The 18,033-nt window shown below is 40.5% G+C and overlaps 2 non-coding genes across 2 annotated transcripts; both read right to left on the bottom strand.

Moving 5' to 3' along the window:
- Nucleotides 1–12,618: 12,618 nt before the first annotated feature.
- LOC130963903 (small nucleolar RNA R71) lies at nucleotides 12,619–12,726 on the bottom strand. Its single transcript, XR_009080020.1, has one exon. It is a non-coding gene; the product is annotated as a small nucleolar RNA R71 (small nucleolar RNA).
- A 4,438-nt stretch (nucleotides 12,727–17,164) lies between these two features.
- Nucleotides 17,165–17,272, bottom strand: LOC130963902 (small nucleolar RNA R71). The gene has a single exon (XR_009080019.1). It is a non-coding gene; the product is annotated as a small nucleolar RNA R71 (small nucleolar RNA).
- Between the last annotated feature and the right edge of the window lie 761 nt (nucleotides 17,273–18,033).

Here is an 18,033-nt window from a genome sequence, read left to right as displayed (position 1 = left end):
TTTTCGAGATTTAAGTGGAAAAAGGTATCAAAATTCTTAATGAGAATTCCAGGAATCAGTGCAATGCTAGTCTAAGACTCCGGTCCAGGAATTAGACATGGCTTCACAGCCAGCCAAGCTTTCAAAGAAAGCTTCGGTCCAAAACACTAGACATGGCCAAAGGCCAGCCAAGCCTTAGCAGATCACTGCTCCAAAAGCAAGATTGATGAAAATCAACAAGCTCTTGTGATGATAAGTTGAAACCTCGGTCCAATGAGATTAGACATGGCTTCTCAGCCAGCCAGACTTCAACAAATCATCATGAAACTCTAGAATTCATCTTCAAGAATTTCGAAAAAAAATACCTAATCTAAGCAACAAGATGAACCTTCAGTTGTCCAAACTGAACAATCCCCGGCAACGGCGCCAAAAACTTGGTGCTTGTTGCCGGATCTTGGCACTGATGTTACCAAAAGCTTGCTCAAAACTTAGAACAATCCCCGGCAACGGCGCCAAAAACTTAGTGCGCGAAATTGTGAACAATACTTTTCACAACTCTCATAATCCCCGGTCATGAACTCCAAAAACTTGGTAGCTCAATTCCATGGCATTACACAACTTCGCACAACTAACCAGCAAGTGCACTGGGTCGTCCAAGTAATACCTTACGTGAGTAAGGGTCGATCCCACGGAGATTGTTAGTATGAAGCAAGCTATGGTCATCTTGCAAATCTTAGTCAGGCAAACTCAAATGTATAATGGTGATGAACGCATAAAGCATAAAGATAAAGATAGAAATACTTATGTAATTCATTGGTAGGAACTTCAGATAAGCGCATGAAGATGCCTTCCCTTCCGTCTCTCTGCTTTCCTACTGTCTTCATCCAATCCTTCTTACTCCTTTCCATGGCAAGCTCGTGTAGGGTTTCACCGTTGTCAATGGCTACCTCCCATCCTCTCAGTGAAAGCGATTGCATATGCCCTGTCACGGCACGCGGAATTCAGCTGTCGGTTCTCGGTCAGGCCGGAATAATATCCATTGATACTTTTGCGTCTGTCACTAACGCCCCGCCTGCTAGGAGTTTGAAGCACGTCACAGTCATTCAGTCATTGAATCCTACTCAGAATACCACAGACAAGGTTAGACCTTCCGGATTCTCTCTTGAATGCTGCCATCAGTTCTCGCCTATACCACGAAGACTCTGATCTCACGGAATGGTTGGCTCGTTTGTCAGGCGAGCACTCGGTTGTCAGGCGATCAACCATGCATCGTGCAATCAGGAATCCAAGAGATATTCACTAGAGCCTTGGTTGCTTGTAGAACAAGAGTGGTTGTCAGTCACCTTGTTCATAAGTGAGAATGATGATGAGTGTCACGGATCATCACATTCATCAAGTTGAAGAACAAGTGATATCTTAGAACAAGAACAAGCGGAATTGAATGGAAGAACAATAGTAATTGCATTAATACTCGAGGTACAGCAGAGCTCGACACCTTAATCTATGGTGTGTAGAAACTCCACCGTTGAAAATACATAAGCATAAGGTCTAGGCATGGCCGAATGGCCAGCCTCCCAATGATCTAAGATAGCATAAAACACGAAGATAGCTACCCCGATATCTCAATACAATAGTAAAAGGTCCTACTTATAGAAAACTAGTAGCCTAGGGTGTACAGAGATGAGTAAATGACATAAAAATCCACTTCCGGGCCCACTTGGTGTGTGCTTGGGCTGAGCAATGAAGCATTTTCGTGTAGAGACTCTTCTTGGAGTTAAACGCCAGCTTTTATGCCAGTTTGGGCGTTTAACTCCCATTTGGGTGCCAGTTCCAGCATTTAACGCTGGGATTTCTTGAGGTGACTTTGAACGCCGGTTTGGGCCATCAAATCTTGGGCAAAGTATGGACTATCATATATTGCTGGAAAGCCCAGGATGTCTACTTTCCAACGCCGTTGACAGCGCGCCAATTGGGCTTCTGTAGCTCCAGAAAATCCACTTCGAGTGCAGGGAGGTCAGAATCCAACAGCATCTGCAGTCCTTTTCAGTCTCTGAATCAGATTTTTGCTCAGGTCCCTCAATTTCAGCCAGAAAATACCTGAAATCACAGAAAAACACACCAAACTCATAGTAAAGTCCAGAAAAGTGAATTTTAGCTAAAAACTAATAAAAATATACTAAAAACTAACTAGATCATACCAAAAACATACTAAAAACAATGCCAAAAAGTGTATAAATTATCCGCTCATCAACAACCACTCCCGTTCTACAAGCAAACAAGGCTTGAATGTTTATCTCTTGGATTCTTTAACCGGAATCTTCGTGGTATAAGCTAGAATTGATGGTGGCATTCAAGAGAATCCGGAAGGTCTAAACCTTTGTCTGTGGTATTCTGAGTAGGATTCAATGATTGAATGACTGTGACGAGCTTCAAACTCGCGATTGTGGGGCGTTAGTGACAGACGCAAAAGAATCACTGGATTCTATTCCGACATGATCGAGAACCGACAGCTGGATAGCCGAGCCGTGACAGGGTGCGTTGAACATTTCCACTGAGAGGACGGGACTGTAGCCATTGACAACGGTGATGCCCAACATACAGCTTGCCATGGAAAGGAGTAAGAAGGATTGGATGAAGACAGTAGGAAAGCAGAGAGACGGAAGGGACAAAGCATCTCCATTCGCTTATCTGAAATTCTCACCAATGAATTGCATAAGTATCTCTATCCTTATCTTTATGTTTTATTCATACATCATCCATAACCATTTTAGTCTGCCTGACTGAGATTTACAAGGTGACCATAGCTTGCTTCATACCAACAATCTCCATGGGATCGACCCTTACTCGCGTAAGGTTTATTACTTGGACGACCCAGTGCACTTGCTGGTTAGTTGTGCGAAGTTGTGATGCCATGGTATTGAGCACCAAGTCTTTGGGGCCATTACTAGGGATTAATTGAGTTGTGAAAAGAAGTGATCACAATTTCGTGCACCAACACCTCTCCCCAAGCCACCACCATCTATTCTCTCATTCAAGTGGGTAAATTCCTTATACTTAAGCTTTGTTATTCCCCTTGAATATGGCTTGCTTGAGACGGATGGTCAACTTAGAAAAATTAGTAGCTTTAAGAGTAAAAAGGAGATGGTTAGTGGTTGGAAGCATCATTCTAGGTTCATTATGGTCACATGTTCAAAGCTTAATAGCAAGAGTTGGTGTAGAACTAGATTGCTTGGGTCTAGGATGATGTTTGGTCATTTCTTTGAGAATTCACTTTGCTCACTACCCACATGGACTAATGGTAATCAACTTCAAGACTGGTGTGAAAATAAAGTGTGGGATCCCGGATTAGAAAAAGAGGATCAACATTGGGAGCCCATGGTTTGTGAAGAACTTCATCAAAGCTTGAAGATATTGATCTTAAATGATGGAGCTTATTGGAAGTCCAAGTATTGGTGGAAGTTCCAAGATGAGTACAAGCACAATCCACCTTGAGAAGAGCTCCCCATAAGTCCAACTTAAGGACAATAAACAAAAGTGCTAGGTGGGAGACAACCCACCATGGTAAATTCTTTTCATTTTTCCTTTTTGTACATATTGATAGAATTAGTTTAATTTCATGTTTTGTTTAGATAGTTGAGTTTAATTGGTAGTTTAGTATGTTAAATAAGGTTTATGATATTTTGGTAGCTGTTTGGAGGTTTGGAATGCTTGTATTGGTGTATTGGTGCAAAAACATAGCAAAATTTTTTTTGAAAAAATAGAGCACCATCCACGCGTACGCGTACTACGTGCGTACGCGCACTTCAAGCATTTTTTACCACTTATGCGCACGCGTACATGGCACGCGCGCGTAGATGCAGAAGTTCCACTCCCAGCCAGCAAACCCGAGAGTTAGGCCTTCAATGTGCGAACGTTGAGCCCCAGGCCCAATACCATCCGCGCGTCCGCGCACCTGGCGCGTACGCGCCCATCATGCTGAATTCGCAATGCACGCGCACGCGCACATGCTGCGCGTGTGTCGATTGTGCTACCTGCACTCCTGGTACTTTTACCAGAGAGTTGTGCCAACTCTGGGCCAACATTAGGCCGCCGGCCTGGCTAGCCATCCACGCAGGCGCGCAAGGTACGCGTCCGCGCCCACGCCCACATCCCCAGCTACGCGTTGATGAGCGGATAATTTATACACTTTTTGGCATTGTTTTTAGTATGTTTTTGGTATGATCTAGTTAGTTTTTAGTATATTTTTATTAGTTTTTAGTTAAAATTCACTTTTCTGGACTTTACTATGAGTTTGTGTGTTTTTCTGTGATTTCAGGTATTTTCTGGCTGAAATTGAGGGACCTGAGCAAAAATCTGATTCAGAGACTGAAAAGGACTGCAGATGCTGTCGGATTCTGACCTCCCTGCACTCGAAGTAGATTTTCTGGAGCTACAGAAGCCCAATTGGCGCGCTCTCAACGGCGTTGGAAAGTAGACATCCTGGGCTTTCCAGCAATATATGATAGTCCATACTTTGCCCAAGATTTGATGGCCCAAACCGGCGTTCAAAGTCACCTCAAGAAATCCCAGCGTTAAATGCTGGAACTGGCACCCAAATGGGAGTTTAACGCCCAAACTGGCATAAAAGCTGGCATTTAACTCCAAGAAGATTCTCTACACGAAAATGCTTCATTGCTCAGCCCAAGCACACACCAAGTGGGCCCGGAAGTGGATTTTTATGTCATTTACTCATCTCTGTACACCCTAGGCTACTAGTTTTCTATAAGTAGGATCTTTTACTATTGTATTGAGATATCGGGGTAGCTATCTTCGTGTTTTACGCTATCTTAGATCATTGGGAGGCTGGCCATTCGGCCATGCCTAGACCTTATGCTTATGTATCTTCAACGGTGGAGTTTCTACACACCATAGATTAAGGTGTGGAGCTCTGCTGTACCTCGAGTATTAATGCAATTACTATTATTCTTCCATTCAATTCCGCTTGTTCTTGTTCTAAGATATCACTTGTTCTTCAACTTGATGAATGTGATGATCCGTGACACTTATCATCATTCTCACTTATGAACAAGGTGACTGACAACCACTTTTGTTCTACAAGCAACCAAGGCTCTAGTGAATATCTCTTGGATTCCTGATTGCACGATGCATGGTTGATCGCCTGACAACCGAGTGCTCGCCTGACAAACGAGCCAACCATTCCGTGAGATCAGAGTCTTCGTGGTATAGGCGAGAACTGATAGCAGCATTCAAGAGAATCCGGAAGGTCTAACCTTGTCTGTGGTATTCTGAGTAGGATTCAATGACTGAATGACTGTGACGTGCTTCAAACTCCTAGCAGGCGGGGCGTTAGTGACAGACGCAAAAGTATCAATGGATATTATTCCGGCATGACCGAGAACCGACAGCTGAATTCCGCGTGCCGTGACAGGGCATATGCAATCACTTTCACTGAGAGGATGGGAGGTAGCCATTGACAACGGTGAAACCCTACACGAGCTTGCCATGGAAAGGAGTAAGAAGGATTGGATGAAGACAGTAGGAAAGCAGAGAGACGGAAGGGAAGGCATCTTCATGCGCTTATCTGAAGTTCCTACCAATGAATTACATAAGTATCTCTATCTTTATCCTTATATTATTTTCGTTCATCACCATATACATTTGAGTCTGCCTGACTAAGATTTGCAAGATGACCATAGCTTGCTTCATACTAACAATCTCCGTGGGATCGACCCTTACTCACGTAAGGTATTACTTGGACGACCCAGTGCACTTGCTGGTTAGTTGTGCGAAGTTGTGTAATGCCATGGAATTGAGCTACCAAGTTTTTGGAGTTCATGACCGGGGATTATGAGAGTTGTGAAAAGTATTGTTCACAATTTCGCGCACCAAGTTTTTGGCGCCGTTGCCGGGGATTGTTCTAAGTTATGAGCAAGCTTTTGGTAACAATGCCAAGGATTGTTCAGTTTGGACAACTGAAGGTTCATCTTGTTGCTTAGATTAGGTATTTTTTTTTTCGAAATTCTTGAAGATGAATTCTAGAGTTTCATGATGATTTGTTGAAGTCTGGCTGGCTGAGAAGCCATGTCTAATCTCATTGGACCGAGGTTTCAACTTATCATCACAAGAGCTTGTTGATTTTCATCAATCTTGCTTTTGGAGCAGTGATCTGCTAAGGCTTGGCTGGCCTCTGGCCATGTCTAGTGTTTTGGACCGAAGCTTTCTTTGAAAGCTTGGCTGGCTGTGAAGCCATGTCTAATTCCTGGACCGGAGTCTTAGACTAACATTGCACTGATTCCTGGAATTATCATTAAGAATTTTGATACCTTTTTTTCACTTAATTTTCGAAAAACACAAAAAAATCAAAAAAATCATAAAACCCAAAAATTTCTTGTTTGAGTCTGGTGTCTCATTTTAAGTTAGGTGTCAATTGCATGCATTCATTCATGTGTCTTAGTAAACTTCAAAATGTTCTTGATGATTTACTTGCTCTGATCTTTGAATTCTATTGACTTGAAGTGTTTTGTGTGTCTCATATGCATTCTCATATTGTTAGTGTCAGTGGTATACAAACTGCTAAGTTTGGTGTCTTGCATGCATTGTTATTTGATTTTAGTTACATTTTGATTATTCTTTATTATTAAAAATCCAAAAATATTTTTAATTTGTGTCTTTTCAAGTCAATAATACAGAGAATTGAAGATTCAGAACATACAGCAGAGGAATTGCACAGAAAAAGCTGGGCGTTCAAAACGCCTAGTGAAGAAGGACAGACTGGCGTTTAAACGCCAGCCAGGGTACCTGGTTGGGCGTTTAACGCCCAAAACGGTATAGTTTTGGGCGTTAAACGCCAGAATGTGCACCATTCTGGGCGTTTAACGCCAGGATGGCTAAAGGGGGAAGATTTTGTTTTCAATTCAAATTTTTTTTCAAGCTTTCAAAATCAAATCTTTTTCAAATCATATCTTTTCAATCAAATGTTTTCAAAATCAATTTCTTTCCTTTTTCAAAGATACTTACTATCAATTAATGATTTGATTGAACATTTCAAGTATGTTGCCTTTTCTGTTGAGAAAGGTTTAATGTTTGAATCATATCTTTTCTTGATAGCCAAGTTACTAATTTTTAAAATCAAATCTTTTTAAAATTGTTTTCAAATCATATCTTTTCAATCACATATTTTTAAAATCAATCATATCTTCTTAACCTCATCTTTTTCAAAATAGTTTTCAATCAAATCTTTTTGACTTCTAATTTCAAAATCTTTTTCAAAAATCATCTTATTTCTTTCCCACTTTCATTTTCGAAAATTAAGTAATGTTTTTCAAAAATATTTTCAAAATCTTCCACTTAATTTTTGAAAAATTACTTCCCTTCTCCTCACATCCTTCTATTTATGGACTAACACTATTCCTTAATACAAAATTCGAACTCCATCTCCTTTGATAAGTTCGAATTTTCTACTTCTGTCTTCTACTCTTCTTTTCCTCTGACACTTCAAGGAATCTCTATACTGTGACATAGAGGATTCCACAATTTTCTTGTTCCCTTCTCTTTCTTATGAGCAGGAGCAAAGACAAAAGCATTCTTGCTGAGCCTGATCCTGAACCTGAAAGGACCTTGAAGAGAAAGCTAAGAGAAGCCAAAGCACAACTCTCTTTAGAGGACCTGACCGAATTCTTCAAAGAAGAAGAACACATGGCAGCCGAAAACAACAATGCAAACAATGCAAGGAAGGTGCTGGGTGACTTTACTGCACCTACTCCCGACTTCTATGGGAGAAGCATCTCTATCCCTGCCATTGGAGCAAACAACTTTGAGCTTAAGCCTCAATTAGTTTCTCTAATGCAATAGAATTGCAAGTTCCATGGACTTCCAATGGAAGATCCTCATCAGTTTTTAGCTGAGTTCTTGCAAATCTGTGACACAGTCAAGACTAATGGGGTTGACCCTGAGGTCTACAGACTGATGCTATTCCCTTTTGCTGTAAGAGACAGAGCTAGGATATGGTTGGACTCACAACCTAAAGATAGCCTGGACTCTTGGGAAAAGCTAGTCAATGCCTTCTTGGCAAAGTTCTTTCCACCTCAAAATTGAGTAAGCTTAGAGTGGAAGTCCAAACCTTCAGACAAAGGATGGAGAATCCCTCTATGAAGCTTGGAAAGATACAAACAATTAATCAGAAAATGTCCCTCAGACATGCTTTCTGAATGGAGCATCATAGGTATTTTCTATGATGGTCTCTCTGAACTATCCAAGATGTCTTTGGATAGCTTTGCTGGAGGATCTCTTCATCTGAAGAAGACGCCTACAGAGGCTCAAGAACTGATTGAAATGGTTGCAAATAACCAATTCATGTACACTTCTGAAAGGAATCCTGTGAACAATGGGACTAATCAGAAGAAAGGAGTTCTTGAGATTGATGCTCTGAATGCCATATTGGCTCAGAACAAAATATTGACTCAACAAGTCAAGTTGATCTCTCAAAGTCTGTCTAGAATGCAAAATGCACCAAGCAGTACTAAGGATGCTTCATCTGAAGAAGAAGCCTATGATCCTGAGAACCCTTCAATAGAAGAGGTGAATTACCTAGGAGAACCCTATGGAAACACCTATAATTCTTCATGGAGAAATCACCCAAATTTCTCATGGAAGAATCAAGAGAGACCTCAACAAGGTTTCAACAACAATAATGGTGGAAGAAACAGGTTTAGCAATGGCAAGCCTTTTCCATCATCTTCTCAGCAACAGACAGAGAGTTCCAAGCAGAATACCTCTGACTTAGCAACCATGGTCTCTGATCTAATCAGAACCACTCAAAGTTTCATGACTGAAACAAGGTCCTCCATCAGAAATTTGGAAGGACAAGTGGGTCAGCTGAGCAAGAAAATTACTGAACTCCCTCCTAGTACTCTCCCAAGCAATACTGAAGAAAATCCAAAAGGAGAGTGCAAAGCCATTAACATGGCCGAATTCTGGGAGGAAGAAGAGGCAATGAACGCCACTGAGGAAGACCTCACTGGACGTCCACTGGCCTCCATTGAGTTCCCCAATGAGGAACCATGGGAATCCGAGGCTCAAAATGAGACCATAGAGATTCCATTGGATTTACTTCTGCCATTCATGAGCTCTGATGAGTATTCTTCCTCTGAAGAGGAAGAGTATGTCACTGAAGAGCAAGTTGCTAAATACCTTGGAGCAATCATGAAGCTAAATGACAAGTTATTTGGAAATGAGACTTGGGAGGATGAACCCCCTTTGCTCACCAAAGAACTGGATGACTTGTCTAGGCAGAAACTGCCTCAAAAGAGGCAGGATCCTGGGAAGTTTTCAATACCTTGTACCATAGGCACCATGACCTTCAAGAAGGCTCTGTGTGACTTAGGGTCAAGTGTAAACCTCATGCCCCTCTCTGTAATGGAGAAGCTAGGGATCTTTGAGGTACAAGCTGCAAGAATCTCACTAGAGATGGCAGACAACTCAAGAAAACAAGCTCATGGACTTGTAGAGAATGTTTTGGTTAAGATTGAAGACCATTACATCCCTACTGATTTCATAGTCCTAGAGACTGGGAAGTGCATGGATGAATCCATCATCCTTGGCAGACCCTTCCTAGCCACAGCAAAAGCTGTGATTGATGTTGATAGAGGAGAGTTGATCATTCAAGTGAATGAAGAATCCTTGGTGTTTAAGGCCCAAGGATATCCCTCTATCACCATGAAGAAGAAGCATGAAGAGCTTCTCTCAAAACAGAGCCAAACAGAGCCCCCACAGTCAAACTCTAAGTTTGGTGTTGGGAGGCCACAACCAAACTCTAAGTTTGGTGTTGAACCCCCACATTCAAACTCTAAGTTTGGTGTTGGGAGGTTCCAACATAGCTCTGAGCATTTCTGAGGCTCCATGAGAGTCCTCTGTCAAGCTAATGACATTAAAGAAGCGCTTGTTGGGAGGCAACCCAATGTTTTATAATTAACTATTTCCTTTTGTTATTTTATCTTTTTTTGTAGGTTGATGATCATGAGAAGTCACAAAATCAATGAAAAAAACAAAAACAGAATGAAAAAAAGGAAGAAAAATAGCACACCCTGGAGGAAGAACCCACTGGCGTTTAAACACCAGTGAGGCTAGCAGTTGGGCGTTTAACGCCCAGTCTGGCACCATTCTGGGCGTTTAACACCAGAAAGGGGCACCAGACTGGCGTTAAACGCCAGAAAAGGGCAAGAACCTGGCGTTAAACGCCAGGAATGGGCACTAGCCCGGCGTTTAACGCCAGAAATGGCTCAAAACGTGATTTTGAATGCCATTTGGTGCAGGGATGACTTTTCCTTGACACCACAGGATCTGTAGACACCACAGGATCCCCACCTACCCTACCACTCTCTCTCTCTTCTTCACCAATCACCTCAACACCTCTTCCCCAAAAACCCCTCACCTATCAAATCCATTCTTTTTCTTCACCACTCACATCCATCCTTCATAAAACCCCACCAACACCTCCATTCAAATTCAAACCACTTTCATCTTGTTGCTTAGATTAGGTATTTTTTTTCGAAATTCTTGAAGATGAATTCTAGAGTTTCATGATGATTTGTTGAAGTCTGGCTGGCTGAGAAGCCATGTCTAATCTCATTGGACCGAGGTTTCAACTTATCATCACAAGAGCTTGTTGATTTTCATCAATCTTGCTTTTGGAGCAGTGATCTGCTAAGGCTTGGCTGGCCTCTGGCCATGTCTAGTGTTTTGGACCGAAGCTTTCTTTGAAAGCTTGGCTGGCTGTGAAGCCATGTCTAATTCCTGGACCGGAGTCTTAGACTAACATTGCACTGATTCCTGGAATTATCATTAAGAATTTTGATACCTTTTTTCACTTAATTTTCGAAAACACAAAAAAAAAATCAAAAAAATCATAAAACCCAAAAATTTCTTGTTTGAGTCTGGTGTCTCATTTTAAGTTAGGTGTCAATTACATGCATTCATTCATGTGTCTTAGTAAACTTCAGAATGTTCTTGATGATTTACTTGCTCTGATCTTTGAATTCTATTGACTTGAAGTGTTTTGTGTGTCTCATATGCATTCTCATATTGTTAGTGTCAGTGGTATACAAACTGCTAAGTTTGGTGTCTTGCATGCATTGTTATTTGATTTTAGTTGCATTTTGATTTTTCCTTATTATTAAAAATCCAAAAATATTTTTAATTTGTGTCTTTTCAAGTCAATAATACAGAGAATTGAAGATTCAGAACATACAGCAGAGGAATTGCACAGAAAAAGCTGGGCGTTCAAAACGCCCAGTGAAGAAGGACAGACTGGCGTTTAAACGCCAGCCAGGATACCTGGTTGGGCGTTTAACGCCCAAAAGGGTATAGTTTTGGGCGTTAAACGCCAGAATGTGCACCATTCTGGGCGTTTAACGCCAGGATGGCACAAGGGGGAGGATTTTGTTTTCAAATCAATTTTTTTTCAAGTTTTCAAAGTTTTTCAAAATCAAATCTTTTTCAAATCATATCTTTTCAATCAAATGTTTTCAAAATCAATTTCTTTCCTTTTTCAAAGATACTTGCTATCAATTAATGATTTGATTCAACATTTCAAGTATGTTGCCTTTTCTGTTGAGAAAGGTTTAATGTTTGAATCATATCTTTTCTTGATAGCCAAGTTATTAATTTTTAAAATCAAATCTTTTTAAAATTGTTTTCAAATCATATTTTCTCAATCACATATTTTTAAAATCAATCATATCTTCTTAACCTCATCTTTTTCAAAATAGTTTTCAATCAAATCTTTTTGAATTCTAATTTCAAAATCTTTTTCAAAAAAATCACTTGATTTCTTTTCCACTTTCATTTTCGAAAATCAAGTAGTGTTTTTCAAAATATTTTCAAAATCCTTTACTTAATTTTCGAAAATTACTTCCCTTCTTCTCACATCCTTCTATTTATGGACTAACACTATTCCTTAATGCAAAATTCGAACTCCATCTCCTTTGATAAGTTCGAATTTTCTACTTCTGTCTTCTACTCTTCTTTTCCTCTGACACTTCAAGGAATCTCTATACTGTGACATAGAGGATTCCACAATTTTCTTGTTCCCTTCTCTTTCTTATGAGCAGGAGCAAAGACAAAAGCATTCTTGTTGAGCCTGATCCTGAACCTGAAAGGACCTTGAAGAGAAAGCTAAGAGAAGCCAAAGCACAACTCTCTTTAGAGGACCTGACCGAATTCTTCAAAGAAGAAGAACACATGGCAGCCGAAAACAACAATGCAAACAATGCAAGGAAGGTGCTGGGTGACTTTACTGCACCTACTCCCGACTTCTATGGGAGAAGCATCTCTATCCCTGCCATTGGAGCAAACAACTTTGAGCTTAAGCCTCAATTAGTTTCTCTAATGCAACAGAATTGCAAGTTCCATGGACTTCCAATGGAAGATCCTCATCAGTTTTTAGCTGAGTTCTTGCAAATCTGTGACACAGTCAAGACTAATGGGGTTGACCCTGAGGTCTACAGACTGATGCTATTCCCTTTTGCTGTAAGAGACAGAGCTAGGATATGGTTGGACTCACAACCTAAAGATAGCCTGGACTCTTGGGAAAAGCTAGTCAATGCCTTCTTGGCAAAGTTCTTTCCACCTCAAAAATTGAGTAAGCTTAGAGTGGAAGTCCAAACCTTCAGACAGAAGGATGGAGAATCCCTCTATGAAGCTTGGGAAAGATACAAACAATTAATCAGAAAATGTCCCTCAGACATGCTTTCTGAATGGAGCATCATAGGTATTTTCTATGATGGTCTCTCTGAACTATCCAAGATGTCTTTGGATAGCTTTGCTGGAGGATCTCTTCATCTGAAGAAGACGCCTACAGAGGCTCAAGAACTGATTGAAATGGTTGCAAATAACCAATTCATGTACACTTCTGAAAGGAATCCTGTGAACAATGGGACTAATCAGAAGAAAGGAGTTCTTGAGATTGATGCTCTGAATGCCATATTGGCTCAGAACAAAATATTGACTCAACAAGTCAAGTTGATCTCTCAAAGTCTGTCTAGAATGCAAAATGCACCAAGCAGTACTAAGGATGCTTCATCTGAAGAAGAAGCCTATGATCCTGAGAACCCTTCAATAGAAGAGGTGAATTACCTAGGAGAACCCTATGGAAACACCTATAATTCTTCATGGAGAAATCACCCAAATTTCTCATGGAAGAATCAAGAGAGACCTCAACAAGGTTTCAACAACAATAATGGTGGAAGAAACAGGTTTAGCAATGGCAAGCCTTTTCTATCATCTTCTCAGCAACAGACAGAGAGTTCCAAGCAGAACACCTCTGACTTAGCAACCATGGTCTCTGATCTAATCAGAACCACTCAAAGTTTCATGACTGAAACAAGGTCCTCCATCAGAAATTTGGAAGGACAAGTGGGTCAGCTGAGCAAGAAAATTACTGAACTCCCTCCTAGTACTCTCCCAAGCAATACTGAAGAAAATCCAAAAGGAGAGTGCAAAGCCATTAACATGGCCGAATTCTGGGAGGAAGAAGAGGCAGTGAACGCCACTGAGGAAGACCTCACTGGACGTCCACTGGCCTCCATTGAGTTCCCCAATGAGGAACCATGGGAATTCGAGGCTCAAAATGAGACCATAGAGATTCCATTGGATTTACTTCTGCCATTCATGAGCTCTGATGAGTATTCTTCCTCTGAAGAGGAAGAGTATGTCACTGAAGAGCAAGTTGCTAAATACCTAGGAGCAATCATGAAGCTAAATGACAAGTTATTTAGAAATGAGACTTGGGAGGATGAACCCCCTTTGCTCACCAAAGAACTGGATGACTTGTCTAGGCAGAAACTGCCTCAAAAGAGGCAGGATCCTGGGAAGTTTTCAATACCTTGTACCATAGGCACCATGACCTTCAAGAAGGCTCTGTGTGACTTAGGGTCAAGTGTAAACCTCATGCCCCTCTCTGTAATGGAGAAGCTAGGGATCTTTGAGGTATAAGCTGCAAGAATCTCACTAGAGATGGCAGACAACTCAAGAAAACAAGCTCATGGACTTGTAGAGAATGTTTTGGTTAAGATTGAAGACCATTACATCCCTACTGATTTCATAGTCCTAGAGACTGGGAAGTGCATGGATGAATCCATCATCCTTGGCAGACCCTTCCTAGCCACAGCAAAAGCTGTGATTGATGTTGATAGAGGAGAGTTGATCATTCAAGTGAATGAAGAATCCTTGGTGTTTAAGGCCCAAGGATATCCCTCTATCACCATGAAGAAGAAGCATAAAGAGCTTCTCTCAAAACAGAGCCAAACAGAGCCCCCACAGTCAAACTCTAAGTTTGGTGTTGGGAGGCCACAACCAAACTCTAAGTTTGGTGTTGAACCCCCACATTCAAACTCTAAGTTTGGTGTTGGGAGGTTCCAACATAGCTCTGAGCATTTCTGAGGCTCCATGAGAGTCCTCTGTCAAGCTAATGACATTAAAGAAGCGCTTGTTGGGAGGCAACCCAATGTTTTATAATTAACTATTTCCTTTTGTTATTTTATCTTTTTTTGTAGGTTGATGATCATGAGAAGTCACAAAATCAATGAAAAAAACAAAAACAGAATGAAAAAAAGGAAGAAAAATAGCACACCCTGGAGGAAGAACCCACTGGCGTTTAAACACCAGTGAGGCTAGCAGTTGGGCGTTTAACGCCCAGTCTGGCACCATTCTGGGCGTTTAACGCCAGAAAGGGGCACCAGACTGGCGTTAAACGCCAGAAAAGGGCAAGAACCTGGCGTTAAACGCCAGGAATGGGCACCAGCCCGGCGTTTAACGCCAGAAATGGCTCAAAACGTGATTTTGAATGCCATTTGGTGCAGGGATGACTTTTCCTTGACACCACAGGATCTGTAGACACCACAGGATCCCCACCTACCCTACCACTCTCTCTCTCTTCTTCACCAATCACCTCAACACCTCTTCCCCAAAAACCCCTCACCTATCAAATCCATTCTTTTTCTTCACCACTCACATCCATCCTTCATAAAACCCCACCAACACCTCCATTCAAATTCAAACCACTTTCATCTTGTTGCTTAGATTAGGTATTTTTTTTCGAAATTCTTGAAGATGAATTCTAGAGTTTCATGATGATTTGTTGAAGTCTGGCTGGCTGAGAAGCCATGTCTAATCTCATTGGACCGAGGTTTCAACTTATCATCACAAGAGCTTGTTGATTTTCATCAATCTTGCTTTTGGAGCAGTGATCTGCTAAGGCTTGGCTGGCCTCTGGCCATGTCTAGTGTTTTGGACCGAAGCTTTCTTTGAAAGCTTGGCTGGCTGTGAAGCCATGTCTAATTCCTGGACCGGAGTCTTAGACTAACATTGCACTGATTCCTGGAATTATCATTAAGAATTTTGATACCTTTTTTCACTTAATTTTCGAAAAACACAAAAAAAAAATCAAAAAAATCATAAAACCCAAAAATTTCTTGTTTGAGTCTGGTGTCTCATTTTAAGTTAGGTGTCAATTGCATGCATTCATTCATGTGTCTTAGTAAACTTCAGAATGTTCTTGATGATTTACTTGCTCTGATCTTTGAATTCTATTGACTTGAAGTGTTTTGTGTGTCTCATATGCATTCTCATATTGTTAGTGTCAATGGTATACAAACTGCTAAGTTTGGTGTCTTGCATGCATTGTTATTTGATTTTAGTTGCATTTTGATTTTTCCTTATTATTAAAAATCCAAAAATATTTTTAATTTGTGTCTTTTCAAGTCAATAATACAGAGAATTGAAGATTCAGAACATACAGCAGAGGAATTGCACAGAAAAAGCTGGGCGTTCAAAACGCCCAGTGAAGAAGGACAGACTGGCGTTTAAACGCCAGCCAGGATACCTGGTTGGGCGTTTAACGCCCAAAAGGGTATAGTTTTGGGCGTTAAACGCCAGAATGTGCACCATTCTGGGCGTTTAACGCCAGAATGGCACAAGGGGGAGGATTTTGTTTTCAAATCAATTTTTTTCAAGTTTTCAAAGTTTTTCAAAATCAAATCTTTTTCAAATCATATCTTTTCAATCAAATGTTTTCAAAATCAATTTCTTTCCTTTTTCAAAGATACTTGCTATCAATTAATGATTTGATTCAACATTTCAAGTATGTTGCCTTTTCTGTTGAGAAAGGTTTAATGTTTGAATCATATCTTTTCTTGATAGCCAAGTTATTAATTTTTAAAATCAAATCTTTTTAAAATTGTTTTCAAATCATATTTTCTCAATCACATATTTTTAAAATCAATCATATCTTCTTAACCTCATCTTTTTCAAAATAGTTTTCAATCAAATCTTTTTGAATTCTAATTTCAAAATCTTTTTCAAAAAAATCACTTGATTTCTTTTCCACTTTCATTTTCGAAAATCAAGTAGTGTTTTTCAAAAATATTTTCAAAATCCTTTACTTAATTTTCGAAAATTACTTCCCTTCTTCTCACATCCTTCTATTTATGGACTAACACTATTCCTTAATGCAAAATTCGAACTCCATCTCCTTTGATAAGTTCGAATTTTCTACTTCTGTCTTCTACTCTTCTTTTCCTCTGACACTTCAAGGAATCTCTATACTGTGACATAGAGGATTCCATAATTTTCTTGTTCCCTTCTCTTTCTTATGAGCAGGAGCAAAGACAAAAGCATTCTTGTTGAGCCTGATCCTGAACCTGAAAGGACCTTGAAGAGAAAGCTAAGAGAAGCCAAAGCACAACTCTCTTTAGAGGACCTGACCGAATTCTTCAAAGAAGAAGAACACATGGCAGCCGAAAACAACAATGCAAACAATGCAAGGAAGGTGCTGGGTGACTTTACTGCACCTACTCCCGACTTCTATGGGAGAAGCATCTCTATCCCTGCCATTGGAGCAAACAACTTTGAGCTTAAGCCTCAATTAGTTTCTCTAATGCAACAGAATTGCAAGTTCCATGGACTTCCAATGGAAGATCCTCATCAGTTTTTAGCTGAGTTCTTGCAAATCTGTGACACAGTCAAGACTAATGGGGTTGACCCTGAGGTCTACAGACTGATGCTATTCCTTTTTGCTGTAAGAGACAGAGCTAGGATATGGTTGGACTCACAACCTAAAGATAGCCTGGACTCTTGGGAAAAGCTAGTCAATGCCTTCTTGGCAAAGTTCTTTCCACCTCAAAAATTGAGTAAGCTTAGAGTGGAAGTCCAAACCTTCAGACAGAAGGATGGAGAATCCCTCTATGAAGCTTGGGAAAGATACAAACAATTAATCAGAAAATGTCCCTCAGACATGCTTTCTGAATGGAGCATCATAGGTATTTTCTATGATGGTCTCTCTGAACTATCCAAGATGTCTTTGGATAGCTTTGCTGGAGGATCTCTTCATCTGAAGAAGACGCCTACAGAGGCTCAAGAACTGATTGAAATGGTTGCAAATAACCAATTCATGTACACTTCTGAAAGGAATCCTGTGAACAATGGGACTAATCAGAAGAAAGGAGTTCTTGAGATTGATGCTCTGAATGCCATATTGGCTCAGAACAAAATATTGACTCAACAAGTCAAGTTGATCTCTCAAAGTTTGTCTAGAATGCAAAATGCACCAAGCAGTACTAAGGATGCTTCATCTGAAGAAGAAGCCTATGATCCTGAGAACCCTTCAATAGAAGAGGTGAATTACCTAGGAGAACCCTATGGAAACACCTATAATTCTTCATGGAGAAATCACCCAAATTTCTCATGGAAGAATCAAGAGAGACCTCAACAAGGTTTCAACAACAATAATGGTGGAAGAAACAGGTTTAGCAATGGCAAGCCTTTTCCATCATCTTCTCAGCAACAGACAGAGAGTTCCAAGCAGAATACCTCTGACTTAGCAACCATGGTCTCTGATCTAATCAGAACCACTCAAAGTTTCATGACTGAAACAAGGTCCTCCATCAGAAATTTGGAAGGACAAGTGGGTCAGCTGAGCAAGAAAATTACTGAACTCCCTCCTAGTACTCTCCCAAGCAATACTGAAGAAAATCCAAAAGGAGAGTGCAAAGCCATTAACAT

This window comes from Arachis stenosperma, chromosome 2 (genome assembly GCF_014773155.1).
Source record: "Arachis stenosperma cultivar V10309 chromosome 2, arast.V10309.gnm1.PFL2, whole genome shotgun sequence".
Lineage (NCBI taxonomy): Eukaryota > Viridiplantae > Streptophyta > Magnoliopsida > Fabales > Fabaceae > Arachis > Arachis stenosperma.
Note: the sequence above shows the minus strand (reverse complement) of the source record. Positions and strands in the feature narration are given on the sequence as shown.